We start from the raw sequence: 18,775 nt of genomic DNA on the forward strand, positions 1-18,775 counted from the left end.
AAGTGAATACCCAAAATACTTCAAACAGGAACCAAAGTGATATTTGTATGCCAATGTACATTGCAGCATTATTCACAATAGCCAAAAGGTAGAAAGAATTCAAATGTGCAGATGAATGGATAACCAAAAATGTACTATTTACATACAATCGACTATTATTCAGCCATAAAAAGGAGTGAAGCTCTGAAACAAGCTATTAACTTGGTTGAATCATGAAAATATTATGATAAATGAAATTACTCAGGCACAAAAGGAAAAATATCATATGATTCCAGTTTCATGATATGTCTAGGATCAGCAAATTCATGGAGACAAAAAGAAAATTTGAGCTTACCATGAGCTAAGAGGGTAGGGGGAAGGAAATGGACAGTTATCACTTAACGGGTACATATTTTTTTTTTGTGGGGAGGATGGCAAGAAAATTGCTCAACACTTGGAAACTAAACTACACACTTATAAGTAACACAAGGGTCAAAAAGGAAGTCTCAAGAAAAGTAAAGAGAAACTACACTGAACTACATGAAAATAACTTTTGTGGGGAAGAGCTGAAGCCAGCCTGAGAGGAAAATTTATAGCACTAAATTCATACATTGGAAAAAAATAAAACATCTCAAATAAACAGTGTAGTAATATAATCCCACTCAAAGAATCTAGAAAAACAAGAGCAAAATAGTATCAAAGCAATCAGAATGAAGGAAATAATAAAGATAAGAGTAGAATAAACGAAATCAAAAGGGTGAAAGCAATAGAGAAAGTCAAAGACAAAGAGCTGGTTCTTTGAAAAGATCAATAAAATTGACAAACCTCTAGCAAGAAAGACAAAAATTATATAAATTTTGGTCAAAGTGGAAACACAAGAGATGCTAGAATGTTTTTAGAATTAAATGGAAATAAATCATAACATATTAAAATTTGTGGGACACAGCTAAAGCATTACTGAAAATAAACTTATAGAATTAAATGCTTGTGTTAGTAAAGAGGCTTAAAATGAATAAGCTAATATTCTCTCTTAAGAAATTCTGAAAAGAAGAATAATTCAACATAGGCATGTTGAGTGAAGAAAATAAGGAAGGTAGGGGCATAAATAATAAAATTTAAATTAGAGAAAATCATGAAACTGGAGCCTATTATACAGAGTGAAGTAAGCCAGAAAGAAAAATACCGATACAGTATACTAACGCATATATATGGAATTTAGAAAGATGTTAAGGATAACCCTGTATGCGAGACAGCAAAAGAGACACAGATGTATTGAACAGTCTTTTGGACTCTGTGGGAGAGGGTGAGGGCGGGATGATATGGGAGAATGGCATTGAAACATGTAAATTATCATATGTGAAACGAATCGCCAGTCCAGGTTCGATGCATGATACAGGATGCTCGGGGCTGGTGCACTGGGATGACCCAGAGAGATGGGATGGGGAGGAAGGTGGGAGGGGGGTTCAGGATGGGGAACACATGTACACCCATGGCGGATTCAAGTCAATCTATGGCAAAACCAATACACTGTTGTAAAGTAAAATAAATAAATAAATAAAATAGAGAAAATCAATGAAACTAAATGTTGATTATTTTAAAAGGTACAATTCTAATCAAAAGTGATGTAGGGAAAAGAAAGAACAGAGAAACTACCAATATCAGAAAACAAAAAGCAGACATCACTACACATGCTCCAGGAATTAAAAGCATAATAAGCAAATATTAAGAAAAACTCTATGCCAGTTAATTTAACAATTTAAATAAGATGGAAATAATCCTGTTAAGTCACAAATTATCAAAAGTCACTGAAGGAGAAGTTGATTACCTGAACAAATGTATTTAGTAAACAAAATTTTTAGTTAAAATCTTTTGCACAGAGAGAAGTCCAGACCTAAATGACTTTATTGGCAAATTCTATTAGATAGCATTTGAGGAAAAACCACCTCTGATATGAATATAGTTCTTATACAAAATAGAGAAAGAGTAGCATTTCCAAATCATTTTATGAAGCCCAAATTACTCTGATACCAAATGTGACAAAGATGTTTCAAGAAAAGGTAGCTAGACATCAACATCCCTTATGAACTTTGATTAAAAAATACTTAACAATATATTAGCAAATCAAATTCAGCAATATATAAGTGTGCATGCTAAGTTACTTCAGCCACAACAACCAAAGTTCAATCCAGAGGAAGGCCCTAACTCTCTCCAACCCTGTGAAGGCTAAGAAAGATGAGGAAGCTGCAGAAGTTTGAAGCTAGCAGAGGTTGGTTCATGAGGTTTAAGGAAAAAAGCTATCTCCATCACAGTGCAAGGTGAAGCAGCAAGTTATCTAGACCATCTAGATAAAATAATGAAGGTGAGTATACTAAACAAAAAATTTCATTGTAGATTAAGCAGCCTTATATTAGAAAAAAATGCCAGCCAGGACTTCCATAGCCACATAGCAACAGAGATGAAGTCCATGCTGGCTTTAACGCTTCAAAGGGCAGGCTGACTCTCTAGTAAGGTGCTAACGCAGCTGATGGTTTGAAGATGAAGCCAGTGCTCATCTACCATTCTGAAAATCCCAGTGCCCTTCATAATTATTCTAAATTGACTTTGCCTGTGCTCTATAAATGGAATAACAAAGCCCAGATGATAGCACAATCTGTTTACAACATGGTTTACTGAATAGTTTAAGCCCATCATTGAGACTTGTTGCTCAGAAAAAAAGATTCCTTTCAAAATATTACTGCTCATTGACAATGCACATGTCACCCAAGAGCTCTGATGGAGATGTACAATAAAACTAATTCTGTGTTCACACCTGCTAACACAACATCCATTCTGCAGCCCATGGATCAAGTAAACTTCCAACACATATTATTTAAGAAATATTTTTCATGAGGCTATGGCTGCCTTAGATAGTGATTCCTCTGATAGAACCAGTTCTTCTTGGTAAAAGTAAATTGAATATCTTCTGGAAAGGTTTCATCATTCTAGATGTCATTAAGAACATTCATGATTTACAGGAAGAGTTCACAATACCAACATTCACAGGAGTTTGGAAGAAATTGTTTCCAACCCTTATGGATGACATTGAGGGGTTCAAGACATCAATGGAGTAAGTCATTTCAGATGTGATAGAAATACGGAGAGAACTAGAATTAGAAGTGGAGCCTGAAGATGTAACTGAATTGCTGCAGTCTCACAACACAACTTGAATAGATAGGAAGTTGCCTCTTATGAACAAGCAAGGGAAGGGGTTTTTTAGATGGAATCTACTCCTGGTGAAGAATGTGAGAATGAAAACAAAGGATTTGGAGCAGTACATAAGCTTAGGTAATAAAGCAGCAACAATATCTGAGGGGACTGATTCTAATATTTAAAAAAGTAAAATGCAATCACAGTAAAATGCTATCAATCTACTATGTGTAAAATGCTATCAAACAGTATTGCATGTGACAGATGAAACATCTGTGAAAGGAAGAGTCAGTTGATACGGCAAACTTCATTATTGTCTTATTTTAAGAAACTGCCACAGCCAGCCCAAACTTCAGCAACCACCACCCTGATCAGTCAGCAGCCATGTACACCGAGGCAAGATCCTCCATCAGCAAAAAGATTATGACATGCTGAAGGTTAGAATTTTTAGCAATAAAGTATTTTAAATTAAGATTTGTACATAGTTTTTAAGACACAATGTTATTGCACACTTAATACGGTTTAGTACAGTAAAAACAGAACTTTTATATGCACTGGTAAACCAAAAAACTTGTCAGTTGCTTTATTGTTATATTAGCTTTATTGCAGTTGTCTGGAATCAAGCTTGCAATATATCCAAGGTATATATGTATATAAAAATGACCAATTAGGATATATTACATGAATACCAGGTTGCTTCAACACTGGAAAATCAACAAGTGAAATTACTTAGAAAGCAGAAACAGAGTCACAGGCTTAGAAAACGAACTTATGGTTACCAGTGGGGAAGGGTGGGAGGAAGAGATAATTAGGGAATTAGGGATGGATATGTACACACTGCTATATTTAAAATGGATAACCAACAAGGACCTACTGTACAGCACAGGGAACGCTGCTCAATGTTGGGTGGCAGCCTGGATGGGAGGGACGTTTGGGGGAGAATGGATATATGTATATGTATGATTGAGTCCCTTCGATGTTCACCTGAAACTACTACTATATTGTTTGTTAATTGGCTATACCCCAATACAAAATAAGAAGTTGGACCCAAAAAAAGATAAGAAAGAAAATCTTTCTACATGATTCAGACTATCAACAAGCAAAAATAAAAAGTATATATGAGAATTTCAGTAGATGTAGAAAAAATGGACAAAACTGAACATATATTCAAAAATTCTCGGAAAACTAGGAAGGTATAGAAATGTTCTCAGCCTTTAAAAAGTCATGTATGAAATACCAATAACTTAAATTGAACTTCATGGGAAAAGACTGAATGTTTTGTCCTTCAGATCAGAAACAAGACTCTCACCACTTGTACTTGACATTATACTGTAGATCCTAGCCCATGCAATCAGGTAGGAAAAAAGTGATATAAAAGGCATCTGTATTTGAAAAGAAGAAATTAAACTGCCTTTATTCTTAGATGATTATTTATTTAGAAAATGACAAAGTCTTCCAACAAAAGCTATCATATCTGAGAGGAAAGATTTTGAACCTGTAGGATGCAAGGTCAATATACCAAATCAATTTAAGTTCTCTATACCAGCAATGAAAGTTGTAAATTAAAATGAAGAAAACAGTATACATTTATAATACTAGCAAACTATGAAATATTTATAAATAAATAAATACTAATAAATACTCTAACAAGATAAGTGCAATGCTTGCATGTTAAAATGTCCAAAACATTTCTGTGAGAAATATAAAGTCCTATATTAGTGGAGATAAACACTGAAGTCTTAGATTAGAAAAAAATATGTTAAGATGTCAATTCTTCTCAGATGGATCTCTAGAATGCAACTATAACCAATCAAAATTCCAATACACTTTTTCCATTAAAAATTATGACACTAATTCATATCAATGTATGACAAAACCCAGTGAAAAAAAATAAATAAATAAATAAAGGAGAAATTGGAAAAAAAATTATGACACTAATTACAAACTTTATACAGAAAATGAAAGAACCTGTTATAGCCCAAATAACTTTGAAAAAGAACTAATTCAAGAACTCTTACTACTTAAAGACTTATAAGTCTATCATTAGTAAGTCCATGTGACAATAATAGAAGAAGAGATATATGGATCTATAGAACAGGATAGAAAATCTAGAAATAGTCACACACACATATATGTTCAATTGATTTTTTGACAAATGGATCAAGATAATTCAATGGAGAAAGAATAGTCTCTTTAAAAGATAGCATTGGAAAATTTATGTATCAATCAATAAATAATAGAGCCTTGATCACAGCATATATAAAATTTAAATAAAAGTATATTATAAACTAAATATAAAACATAAAACTATAAATTTAAAAGAAAGCTTAGAAAAATGTTTCTAATCTTGACCACATGTTTCATAGATAATGCATGAGAAATCAAACTATAAAAAATTCTGTTAGCAATAATCAAATTTAAAAATGCTGCTCTTCAAAAGGCAACTTTGTAAAAATGAAAAGGCAAGCCTCAGACAAGGAGAAAATATTTTCAAATACATATCAGATTAAGGACTTGTATTCAGAATATAAAAAGAACACCTACAACTCAACAATAATGAGGCAAATAACAATTTAAAATAAGCAAAATTTGAACAGATAATTCATGAAAGAAGAGATACAGATGGCATGTAAACATATGAAAAGATGATGAATATCACAAAGAAAAGTAAATTATAAGCATTGCACACTTAACAGCTTATCTAATATTTAAAAACTGTAAACACCGAGAGCTGACAAGGATGAAGAACAAATTGAGCTCTTATACATCGCTAGTAAGGATGGAAATTATACATGAATTTTAGATAGGATTTTGGCACTTTCTTCCAAAATTAAACATATCATGTGACCCTGCTGCTTCAATCCTAGCAATTTACCCAACAGAAATATAAACCTGTCCAACACAAAGACCTCTACACAAATGTTCATAGCAGCTTCATAATAACCAAAAACTGAAACAATCCAAATCTTCAACAACTGGTAATCAGCTTAAAGAAAAACTGTGAGAATTATTTAACAATAAAGAAGAATGAACTACTAAAACACACAGTAGCACAGAAGAATCTAAAAAGCATTATTTTACATCAATAATTATGAGAATTTAGACACACAATTATATATGTATATATGTATTTCTATACAACTATAAATATATAGTTTCATATATATTCATATACATATTGTTTTATATATACATACACACATGCAGTTCTATTCTGGAAAAGGTGAAATTCTTGAGTCAGAAATCAGATTAGTCTTTGCCACGGACTGGGAGCTGAGCTCCAGATTTCATGTAAAATAAAAGCCAGTGTCCTTACAGTGGCCTGTAAGGACTTATGCAATCTGACATCTCCATTACCTCTCTGACCTCATCTTCTACTCTTCTGTCATCACTTACTTTATCTCAGCCACACTGGCCTCTTCGCTATATTCCTCCAACATACTAAGTACAGTGCCATTTTAAGGATTTTGTATTGGTTATATCCTCCATCTAGAACATTTCCCCCCCAAGATATCTGTTGGTCAATCCGGAGATACACTCCGGATACTTGTCATCTTTTAACATTAAGTGTGGGTTTCTCAGGTGGCTCAGTGTTAAAGAATCTGTCTTTGATGCAGGAGGCACAGGTTCAATCCCCGGGTTGGGAAGATCCCCTGGAGAAGGAAAGGGCAACCCATTCTAGTATTCTTGCCTGGGAAATCCTATGGACAGACGAGCCAGGCAGGGTACAGTCCATGGGTGTCTCAAAAGAACTGGATACAACTTAGCCACTAAACATCAACAACATATGAATTAACTTACTGAAGTTGTTTATTTTTGTTTTATCTCCTCCTCCAGAATGAACATCATGAGGGTGAAGATCTTTGCCTGATTTGTCTGCTGGTTTGGCCCAAGCACATAAAACAGTGGGAGTCTGGGGTCTAGTAGGCTGAGATATTTATTAAATAAATGAATAGTACAAAAAAAGAAAATCAATAGCTGTATTAGTTGTGAGAAAATGCTTCTTCCTCCTTTTTATGGCCTGGAATTTTTATTGCAATTTGTGTATCTTAAGTTAATGAACTATGTAACCTACAGAAGTTGGCTATATATATACACAAATTTACAGTTATAGTTCTATGGAAATTTGAATGCCTTTTGAAAAAGAGCCTAGGTCTAATACACAGGGAAAATGGTAAATAAACCACTTGTGCAAATTTGCTTCCTGATTTATTTCTTGCAATAAGCCTTCCTTAACTATGTCCATCACACCCTGATTATGCTTTGCTTGTATCTCTTCATCAGTCCATTACAAGTTTCAGTTCAGTTCAGTTGCACAGTTGTGTCCTACTCTTTGCGAACCCATTGACTGCAGGACACCAGGCCTCACTGTTCATCATCAACTCATGAAGTTTACTCAAACTCATGTCCATTGAGTCAGTGATGCCATCTCATTTTTTTAAATTAATTTATTTAATTGAAGGTTAATTACAAAATGTAGTTATTTTTGCCATACATCGACATGAATCAGCCATGGGTGTACATGTGTTCCCCATCCTGAAACCCCCTTCCACCTCCCTCCCCATCCCATCCCTCAGGGTCATCCCACTGCACTAGCCCTGAGCACCCTGTCTCATGCAATGAACCTAGACTGGCGATCAACTTCACATATGATAATATATATGCTTCAATGCTATTCTCTAATATCAACCCACCCTCGCCTTCACCCACAGAGTACAAAAGTCTGTTCTTTACATCTGTGTTTCTTTTGCTGTCTCGCATATAGGGTCATCATTACCATCTTTCTAAATTTCATATATATGCAGTAATATACTGTATTGGTACTTTTCTTTCTGACTTACTTCACTCTGTATAATAGGCTCTGGTTTCACCCACCTCTCTAGAACTGATTCAGATGCATTCTTTTTAACAGCTGAGTAATACTCCATTGTGTATATGTAACACAGCTTTCTTATCCATTCGTCTGCCAATGGACAGGTTGCTTCTAGGTTGCTTCCATGTCCTGGCAATTATAAACAGTGCTGTGACGAACTTTGGGGTGCACGTGTCTCTTTCAATTCTGGTTTCCTCGGTGTGTATGCCCAGCAGTGGCATTTCTGGGTTGTATGGCAGTTCTATTTCCAGTTTTTAAAGGAATCTTCACACTGTTCTCCATAGTGGCTGTACTAGACTGCCTTCCCACCAACGGTGTAAGAGGGTTCCCTTTTCTCTGCACCCTCTCCAGCATTCATTGTTTGTAGACTTTTGTATAGCAGCCATTCTCACCAGCATGAGATGGTACCTCATTGTGGTTTTGATATTCATTTCTCTGACAATGAGTGATGTTAAGCATCTTTTCATGTGTTTGTTAGCCATCTGTATGTCTTCTTAGAAAAAATGGGAGAAATGTCTCTTTAGTTCTTTGGCCCATTTTTTTATTGGGTCGTTTATTTTTCTGGAAGTGAGCTGCATGAGCTGCTTATATATTTTTGAGATTAATTCCTTGTCAATTGCATCAGTTGCTATTATTTTCTCCCATTCTGAAGGCCGTCTTTTCACCTTGCTTATAGTTTCCTTCGTTGTGCAAAAGCTTTCAAGTTTAATTAGGTCCCATTTGTTTATTTTTACTTTTATTTCCATTACTCTGGGAGGTGGGTCATAGAGGATCCTGGTGTGATTTATGTCAGAGAGTGTTTTGCCTATGTTTTTCTCTAGGAGTTTTATAGTTTCTGGTCTTACATTTAGATATTTAATCCATTTTGAGTTTATTTTTGTGTATGGTGTTAGAAAGTGTTCTAGTTTCAATCTTTTACAAATGGTTGACCAGTTTTCCCAGCACCACTTGTTAAAGAGATTGTCTTTTCTCCATTGTATATTCTTGCGTCCTTTGTAAAAAATAAGGTATCCATAGGTGCGTGGACCTATCAAGCTCTGGGCTTTCTATTTTGTCCCATTCATCTCTATTTCTGTCTTTGTGCCTGTACCGTACTGTCTTGATGACTGCAGGTTTGTAGTATAGTTTGAAGTCTGGCAGGTTGATTCCTCCAGTTCCATTCTTCTTTTCTAAGATTGCCTTGGCTATTCAAGGTTTTTTCGTATTTCCATACAAATTGTGAAATTATTTGTTCTAGTTCTCTGAAAAATACCATTGGTAGCTTGATAGGGATTGCATTGAATCCATAGATTGCTTTGGGAACTATACTCATTTTTACTATATTGATTCTTCTGATTCATGAACATGGTATATTTCTCCATCTATTTGTGTCCTCTTTGATTTCTTTCATCAGTGTTTTATAGTTTTCTATATATAGGTCTTTTGTTTCTTTAGGTAGATTTATTCCTAAGTATTTTATTCTTTTCATTGTGATGGTGAATGGAATTGTTTCCTTAATTTCTCTTTCTGTATTCTCATTGTTAGTGTATAGGAATGCAAGGGATTTCTGTGTGTTAATTTTCTATCCTGCAACTTTACTATGTTCATTGATTAGCTCTAATAATTTTCTGGTGGAGTCTTTAGGGTTTTCTATGTAGAGGATCATGTCATCTGCAAACAGTGAGAGTTTTCTTCTTTTCAAATCTGCACTCCTTTCATTTCTTTTTTCTTCTCTGATTACTGTGGCTAAAATTTCCAAACCTATGTTGAATAGTAGTGGTGAGAGTGGGCACCCTTGTCTTGTTCCTGACTTTAGGGGAAATGCTTTCAGTTTTTCACCATTGAGGATAATGTTTGCTGTGGGTTTATCATATATGGCTTTTATTATGTTGAGGTATGTTCCTTCTATTCTTGCTTTCTGGAGTGTTTTTTATCATAAACGGATGTTAAATTTTGACAAAGGCTTTCTCTGCATCTATTGAGATAATCATAAGGGTTTATCTTTCAACTTGTTAATGTGGTATATCACATTGATTGATTTGTGAATATTGAAGAATCCTTGCATCCCTGGGATAAAGCTCACTTGTTCATGATGTATAATCTTTTTAATATGTTGTTGAATTCTGTTTGCTAGAATTTTGTTAAGGATTTTTGCATCTATGTTCATCAATGATATTGGCCTGCAGTTTCCTTTTTTTGTGGCATTTTTGACTGGTTTTGGTATTAGGGTGATGGTGGCCTCATAGAATGAGTTTAGAAGTTTAACTTCCTCTGTAATTTTCTGGAAGAGTTTGAGTAGGATAGGTGTTAGCTCTTCTCTAAATTTGTGGTAGAATTCAGCTGTGAAGCCGTCTGGTCCTGGGTTTTTGTTTTCTGGAAGATTTCTGATTACAGTTTTGATTTCTATGCTTGTGGTGGGTCTATTAAGATTTTCTATTTCTTCCTGGTTTAGTTTTGGAAGGTTATCTAAGAATTTGTCCATTTCTTCCAAGAGGTTCATTTTAAGGCATATAGTTGCTGATAGTAGTCTGTTATTATCCTTTGTATTTCAGTGTTGTCCCATCCAACTATCTCATGCTCTGTTGTCACCTTCTCCTCCTGCCTTCAATCTTTCCCAGCATAAGGGTCTTTTCAAATGAGTAAGTAAGTTCTTCACATCAGGTGGCCAAAGTATTGGAGTTTCAGCTTCAGCATCAGTCCTTCCAATGAACAGTCAGGACTGATCTCCTTTAGGATGGATTGGTTGGATCTTCTAGCTGTCCAAGGGACTCTCAAGAGTCTTCTCCAACACCACAGTTCAAAAGCATCAATTCTTTGGAGTTCAGCCTTCTTTACAGTCCAACTCTCACATCCATACATGACTACTGGAAAAACCGTAGCTTTGACTAGATGGACCTTTGTTGGCAAAGTAATGTCTCTGCTTTTTAATCAGCTGTCTAGGTTTGTCATAACTTTTCTTCCAAGGAGCAAGCGTCTTTTAATTCAAGGCTGCAGTCAACAACTGCAGTGATTTTGGAGCCCCAAAAAATAAAGCCTGTCACTGTTTCCATTTTTTCCCCATCTATTTGCCATGAAGTGATGGGAACAGATGCTATGATCTTAGTTTTCTGAATGTTGAGCTTTAAGCCAACATTTTCACTCTGTTTCACTTTTATCATGGGGTCTTTAGTTCTTCTTCGCTTTATGCCATAAGGGTGGTGTCATCTGCATATCTGAGGTTATTGACATTTCTCCCGGTAATCTTGATTCCAGCTTGTGCTTCATACAGTTCAGCATTTCTCATGATGTACTCTGCATATAAGCTAAATAAGCAGGGTGACAATATACACCCTTGAAGTACTCCTTTCCTGATTTGGAACCAGTCTGTTGTTTCATGTCCAGTTCTAACTGTTGCTTCCTGACTGGCATACAGGTTTCTCAAGAGGCAGGTCAGGTGGTCTGGTATTACCATCTCTTTCAGTATTTCAGTGCCCCCAGCCCTACAGCAGGTCACCGCTGACCCAAGCCTCCGCCAGAGGCTCTTGGACACTCATGGGCAAGTATGTGTACTGGTTTACTCAATTGCTTAAGTTGTCTAGTTCACTAATTGCCAAGCATGACTGGTAATCATGGTCACAGAACAAAATTTTAAGAAATATAGATATCTGTATTCTACCTCAAGCGCATTGACCAATGATCATTAGGCAGTGAAACTTGAAATCTGTACTTTTAAATATTTATCTATATGATTTGGATGATCATCCAGATTTAGGACAAAGTTCCATAAATGATTCCTGAACACGAGTCATACACGACAGCCAGATAAGCTCCTAAAATGCTATAATGAGGTCTTCTGTGTATACCACCAGAGGGATCATAAAGTGGGGTTTCTCTTCACGGCTGCTCCAGCAAAGTGCAGCCGCTGCTCCTTACCTTGGATGAGGGGTATCCTCTTACAGCCACCCCTCCTGACCTTGAACGTGGAGTAGCTCCTCTCGGCCCTCCTGGGCCCGCTCAGCAGCCACTCCTTGGAGGTGGAGTAGCTCCTCAAGGTGGGGGGGCCCTGACCTCCTGGGTTGGGTAGTTCCTGTAGGCCGCCGCTCCTTACCTCGGACTTGGGGAAGCTCCTCTAGGCCGCTGCTCCTGTGCTGTCACAGCCTGGCACTCTCGGTCGCTACCCCTGACCTTGGGCAAGGGGTAGCTCCTCACGACCACACTTCTGCGCGGTCCGTCGCAGCCTGTGCGCTTCTGCGCGGTCCGTCATCCTGGAATATGAAGTCAAGTGGGCCTTAGAAAGTATCAGCTAGTGGATGTGATGGAATTCCAGTTGAGCTATTTCAAATCCTGAAAGATGATGCTGTGAAAGTGCTGCACTCAATATGCCAGCAAATTGGGAAAACTCAGCAGTGGTCACAGGACTGGAAAAGGTCCGTTTTCATTCCAATCCCTAAGAAAGGCAATCCCAAAGAATGCTCAAACTACTGCACAATTGCACTCGTCTCACACGCTAGTAAAGGAATGCTCAAAATTCTCCAAGCCAGGCTTCAGCAATACATGAACTGAGAACTTCCAGATGTTCAAGCTGGTTTTAGAAAAGGCAGAGTAACCAGAGATCAAATTGCCAACATATCCTGGATCATCGAAAAAGCAAGAGAGTTCCAGAAAAACATCTATTTCTGCTTTATTGACTATGCCAAAGCCTTTGACTGTGTGGATCACAATAAACTGTGGAAAATTCTGAAAGAGATGGAAATACCAGACCACCTGATTTGCCACTTGAGAAACCTGTATGCAGGTCAGGAAGCAACAGTTAGAACTGGACACGGAACAACAGATTGGTTCCAAATAGGAAAACGAGTACGTCAAGGCTGTATATTGTCACCCTGCTTATTTAACTTATATGCAGAGTACATCATGAGAAATTCTAGGCTGGAAGAAGCACAAGCTGGAATCAAGATTTCCGGGAGAAATATCAATAACCTCAGATATGCAGATGACACCACCCTTATGGCAGAGAGTGAAGAGGAACTAAAAAGCCTCTTGATGAAAGTGAAAGAGGAGAGTGAAAAAGTTGTCTTAAAGCTCAACATTCAGAAAACTAAGATCATGGCATCTGGTCCCATCACCTCATGGGAAATAGATGGGGAGACAGTGGAAACAGTGGCAGACTTTATTTTGGGGGGGCTCCAAAATCACTGCAGATGGTGACTGCAGCCATGAAATTAAAAGACACTTACTCCTTGGAAGGAAAGTTATGACCAACCTAGATAGCATATTAAAACACAGAGACATTACTTTGCCAACAAAGGTCTGTCTGGTCAAGGCTATGGTTTTTCCAGTGGTCATGTATGGATGTGAGAGTTGGACTGTGAAGAAAGCTGAGTGCTGAAAACTTGATACTTTTGAACTGTGGTGTTGGAGGAGACTCTTGAGAGTCCCTTGGACTGCAAGGGGATCCAACCAGTCCATCCTAAAGGAGATCAGTCCTGGGCATGCATTGGAAGGACTGATGCTGAAGCTGAAACTCCAGTACTTTGGCCACATCATGCGAAGAGTTGACTCATTGGAAAAGACCCTGATGCTGGGAGGGATTGGGAGGCAGGAGGAGAAGGGGATGACAGAGGATGAGATGGCTGGATGGCATCACCGACTCAATGGGCATGAGTTTGAGTAAACTCGGGAGTTTGTGATGGACAGGGAGGCCTGGCGTGCTGCGATTCATGGGGTCGCAAAGAGTCGGACACGACTAAGCGACTGAACTGAACTGACCTTAATATGGGGGAGCTAGATGATCAAAATTAATCTTATCCATGATGTTTTATCTCATGGCAAGAGTAAATCCTCCAATTTTTATTGACCGAAAAATTTTATGGTCCCTGATAGTTTCCCACTGGGCTCAGAGCTTGAAACTCCAACCTCTAAACTGTCTTGATCAAACTTCTCCTTTTAAACAGTGATTAAATGAGGTTTTTGTTTATTATGCAGATCAAATTTGCAGACGATCCAAACATAGAATCTTATCATACACTGAATGACATATGAGATCCAAAAATCCCCAAACATTATAAAATGTTCAGCCAGAACTCAGACAGGGCAGTTTGACAGACACTACTTGTATTTATTGCATCATACTCCAATCTACATTTAGGAGTCTCTTCTGAAAATAATAATAATTAGGAAAAATTGTATGTATAAAGATGTTTAATTACAATGCTTTTAAAATATGAAAATAAATAATTATTATTCTAATTTTTAAAGAATGTTCAAAGGTACAGAGGAACAATTAAATATCATGGACAAACATTCCATGTAGAAACAGCCAATGTTAACATGCTGATATACTGACTTTTAACTCATAGCTTTATATGTTTTTCTTTTTTTTTAAATAAAACTGTAATTATACATACATAAAGTCTTATATTCTGTTTTTCTCACCTAGCATTGATTGTCTATTTAATGTGATAGGAGATGCTAAGAATCATTAAAGCTTGTTTTTTGAAAGTTTTCTCGGTGACCCTAACATATTACTGCAAATAAAAGACATATGCTTACCACTTTTGAAATATTTTAAGAGCATGGAAACATTCTTGACATAATGCTAAGTAAAAATTCGGAACATAGAAATATTCATACATGTCTTACTTCATTCAGGCTGCTATGACAAAATACACAGACTGAGTAGCTTATACCCAATATACCTTTATTGCTTATAGTTCTGGAGGTTGGAAGTCCAAAATCAAGGACCCAGCATGGTCAGAGGGACTATTTCCAAGATGCAGACTTCTTATCGTATCCTCACCTGAGGAGAAGAGTGAGGGGTCTCTCTCGAATCTGTTACGTAAGACTTTAATCCCATTCATGAAGTCTCTACTTTCATGACCTAAGGACCTCCAAAAGGCCCCATCTCCTAATACCATCACATTTGAGCACCAGGATATAGATGGGAGGGAGGAGATACACGTATACCTATGGCTGATTCATGTTGAGGTTTGATAGAAAACAATAAAATTCTGTAAAGCAATTATCCTTCAATTAAAAAATAAATTAATTTAAGATATTAAGAATTAAATATCAAAAGTAGAAGGAAATATACCAAAAATCAATGATTATAATGTATATAAAATAACATTATATACTCATGCACTGATGGTCACTTTATCTTTGATAAAGATCAATGAACGAGATAAAGATAAAGGAGGCAAGAATATACAACAGAGAAAAGACAGTCTCTTCAATAAGTGGTGCTGGGAAAACTGCACAGCTATGTGTAAAAGAATGAAATTAGAACTCTACCTACTACCATACACAAAAATAAACTCTAAATGGAACAAGGAACTAAATGTAAGGCCACACACTGTATAACTTTTAGAGTAAAACATAAGAAAAACACTCTGATAAAAAGATCTATTTTTGACCCACCTTCAGAGTAATGAAAATAAAGCAAAAATAAACGAATGGGGCCTAATTAAACTTGAAAGCTTTTGCACAGCAAAGGAAACTATAAACAAAAGGAAAAGACAACCCACAGAATGGGAGAAATTATCTTACAAGTGAAATGACCCACAAGAGATTAATCTCCAAAATACATTATACAAACAGCACATGTAGCTCAAAAAAAAAAAAAAAAAAACCTATCAGAAAATGGGGAGAAGATCTAAATAGCCATTTCTCCAAAGAAGACATACAGATGGCCAAAAAGCACATGCATAGATGTTCAACATTGTTAATTATTAGAGAAAAGCAAATCAAAATGACAGTGAGGTATCACCACACACCAATCAGAATGGCCATCATCAAAAAGTTTATAAACAATAAATGCTAGAGAGAATGTGGAGAAAAGGCAACTCTCCTACACAATTGGTGGGAATGTAAATTTGTACAACCACTATGGAGAATAGTATGGAGTTAAAAAACTAAAAATAAAACTACCATATGATCCAGCAACACTACTCCTGGGCATATATCAGGAGAAAACCATAATTTGAAAGGCTACATGCTCCCAAATGTTCACTGCAGCACTATCTATAATTTCCAGGACATGGAAGCAAGTAAACATCCATTAACAGGGTAATGGATAAAGAAGATACAGTACATGTATACAGTGGAATGTTACTCAACCATAAAAAAGAATGACATTATGCCATTTGCAGCAACACGGATGGACCTAGAAATTATCATAATAAGTGAAGTAAGTCAGAGAAAGACAAATAACCTATATCACTTACACATGGAATCTAAAGCAATGTTACAAATGAACTTATTTATACAACATAAACAGACACACGGACTTAGAAAACAAACTCAGGTTACCAAAAGGGAATATGGGGGAGGGATAAACTGGGAGACAAGGACTGACATATACACACTACTATATATAAAATATTTATTTCCTAAAGGAAATTAACCCTGAATACTCATTGGAAGGACTAATGCTGAAGCCGAAGCTCTATTACTTGGACACCTGATGTAAAGAGCAAACTCATTGGAAAAAGACCCTGATGCTGGGAAAGACTGAAGGCAAAAGAAGAAGATGGTGGCAGAGGATGAGATGGTTGGATGGCATCACTGATTCAAGGCACATGAACCGGGGCAAACTCCGGGATATAGTGAGAGACAGGGAGGCCTGCTGTGCTGCAGTCCATGGAGTTGCAAAGAATCAGACTTGATTTAGTGACTGAACCAAATAGCAACAATATATAAAATAGATAATCAACAATGATCTACTGTATAGCACAGGGAACTCTATTCATTCTATAATAACCTACATGGGGAAACAATTTGAAAAGGAATGGATATATGTATGTATAACTGAATCACTTTGCTATACACCTGAAACTAAGACAAAATTGTAAATCAACTATATTCCAATATAAAATAAACTTAAGTTAAATAAATATATTTAGATTACATGGTTTCCTTTGTATATGTTCTGCATTTACAAGCTACACTGAATAGCATCCATTGCTCACACTGTTTTTAGGTATTTAGAAAAAGCAATTTTCTAATAACAGTTCAAAGCAAATCAAACTGGATAGGGACTTATGTGAAAATGTGAACTAGCTATCCAGGCAACTACATTAACAGAAACATAGGGTCTTATTCATGTTAGCAATAGTCTGACACATTTCTGTAATGGATGGTCAACAAAGATTAAACTGCATTTGGTTCTGGATTCTGTATTTTAAAAGAGTATTGACAAACTAGAAAGCACTCAGAAAATGCTTACCAGAGTAGGAGTTGATCTTTTTTGGGGGGGTGGGGGGAGGTACGTAAAATGGTTAAAAGAGCCAATGATGCCAATCAGGACAAAATTAAGAGGGAGATTCATTTTCAAATATTTGAAGACTGTCTTAGACAAGAGGCAATTTGTCACCCCAAAACAAAAATAAGATAGTACTGAAATTGAAGTTAGAGAAACAAATTTCACTACAAAGTTCCCTAAAGTATGAGAAACAAATTTCTGTCTCAACTTGAGACAAAAACTATATAGTCACCTGTCAGGATCACTTAGATTCATGCTTTAAGTGGCAAGGTAGATTGGATAACCCAAATTTTTAATTTCAACCTTGAGATTCTCTGACTTTACGGTTATCTGATCACCTTCACTTAGGAAAACATACTTTTTGATATCACTTACTATCATTCAGAACATGACAAAGTCAAATTTGACTTACTTATATAGCATTTAAATCTGCTTTTTAGGCTAAGAAATGTAATGTCATATGATAAAAAATGTGTACACTGATACTATGAGTTTCCAAAACAGAAAAAATTAAGTTAAAAATGTTTTAAAATTTTATAGTGAAAAGCTCTGGAGAGTCATTCAGATAATGGTGTTTCAATTAGTATGAGAGATATTTATTATGATACTGATCACATGATATTAATAATGTTCTATACGTGACATAAAACATGAATTATAGGCAAAATTCAAATTGCAATAGCATCACCCTGGTATCAAAGGCCATCATAGCTCTCATAATTCATAGAGGGAAAATATCATTATGATTTAAGAATTAAATGTCATTCAAACCTTTTTATTATGATAAAATATGTATAATTATACTTTATGAAAAGCATTCAATCTAATGAAACATTAGAGAATATAAAGCAAAACAAGGGTTCTAGCAATGAGAACTAGAGTTATTTATCAATTTGGCATAAAACTTCTGTGCCCAGATCAGAACCATGTCTGTTTTGTCAATGTGTAGACCAGACAACAGGTTCATTTTGAGTCATTTCACTTGAACTATCTAAGAACATTAATGAATACCAACAGATACTTGGGCAATCATAAGATGGATGAACGTAGCCATGTCAGGCATTGGGAAAACATCAGCTCTGACATCCTGACTAGGCTGAGTTGGAGACAGTAATCCATTCATTAACCATTAACTAAGTTCCTAATATTTGCCATCTAGACCTTAAAGATGATACGAAGGTGTTATCCCCGCAGTTAACTACTTTACATCTTCATCAACACTGTAAGGATGTGGAGAAAAAGAAATGTTTGTGCACTGTTGCTGGGAATGCAACTTGGTAGAGCCACAATGAAAAAGAACATGGAGGGTCCTCAAGAAATTAAAAATAGAACTACCACACAATACAGCAATACCACTTCTGAGTATTTATCTGAATACATTGAAAACACTAATCTGAAAAGATATACACACCCCAATGTTCATTGGAGCATTATTTACAACCAAGAAATGAAATCAACATAGGTGTCCAGTGACAGATGAATATCTAAAGATGTGGGAAAAAGACAATGTGATATGC

Source organism: Cervus elaphus, chromosome X (assembly GCF_910594005.1).
Source record: "Cervus elaphus chromosome X, mCerEla1.1, whole genome shotgun sequence".
Taxonomy (NCBI): Eukaryota; Metazoa; Chordata; class Mammalia; order Artiodactyla; family Cervidae; genus Cervus; species Cervus elaphus.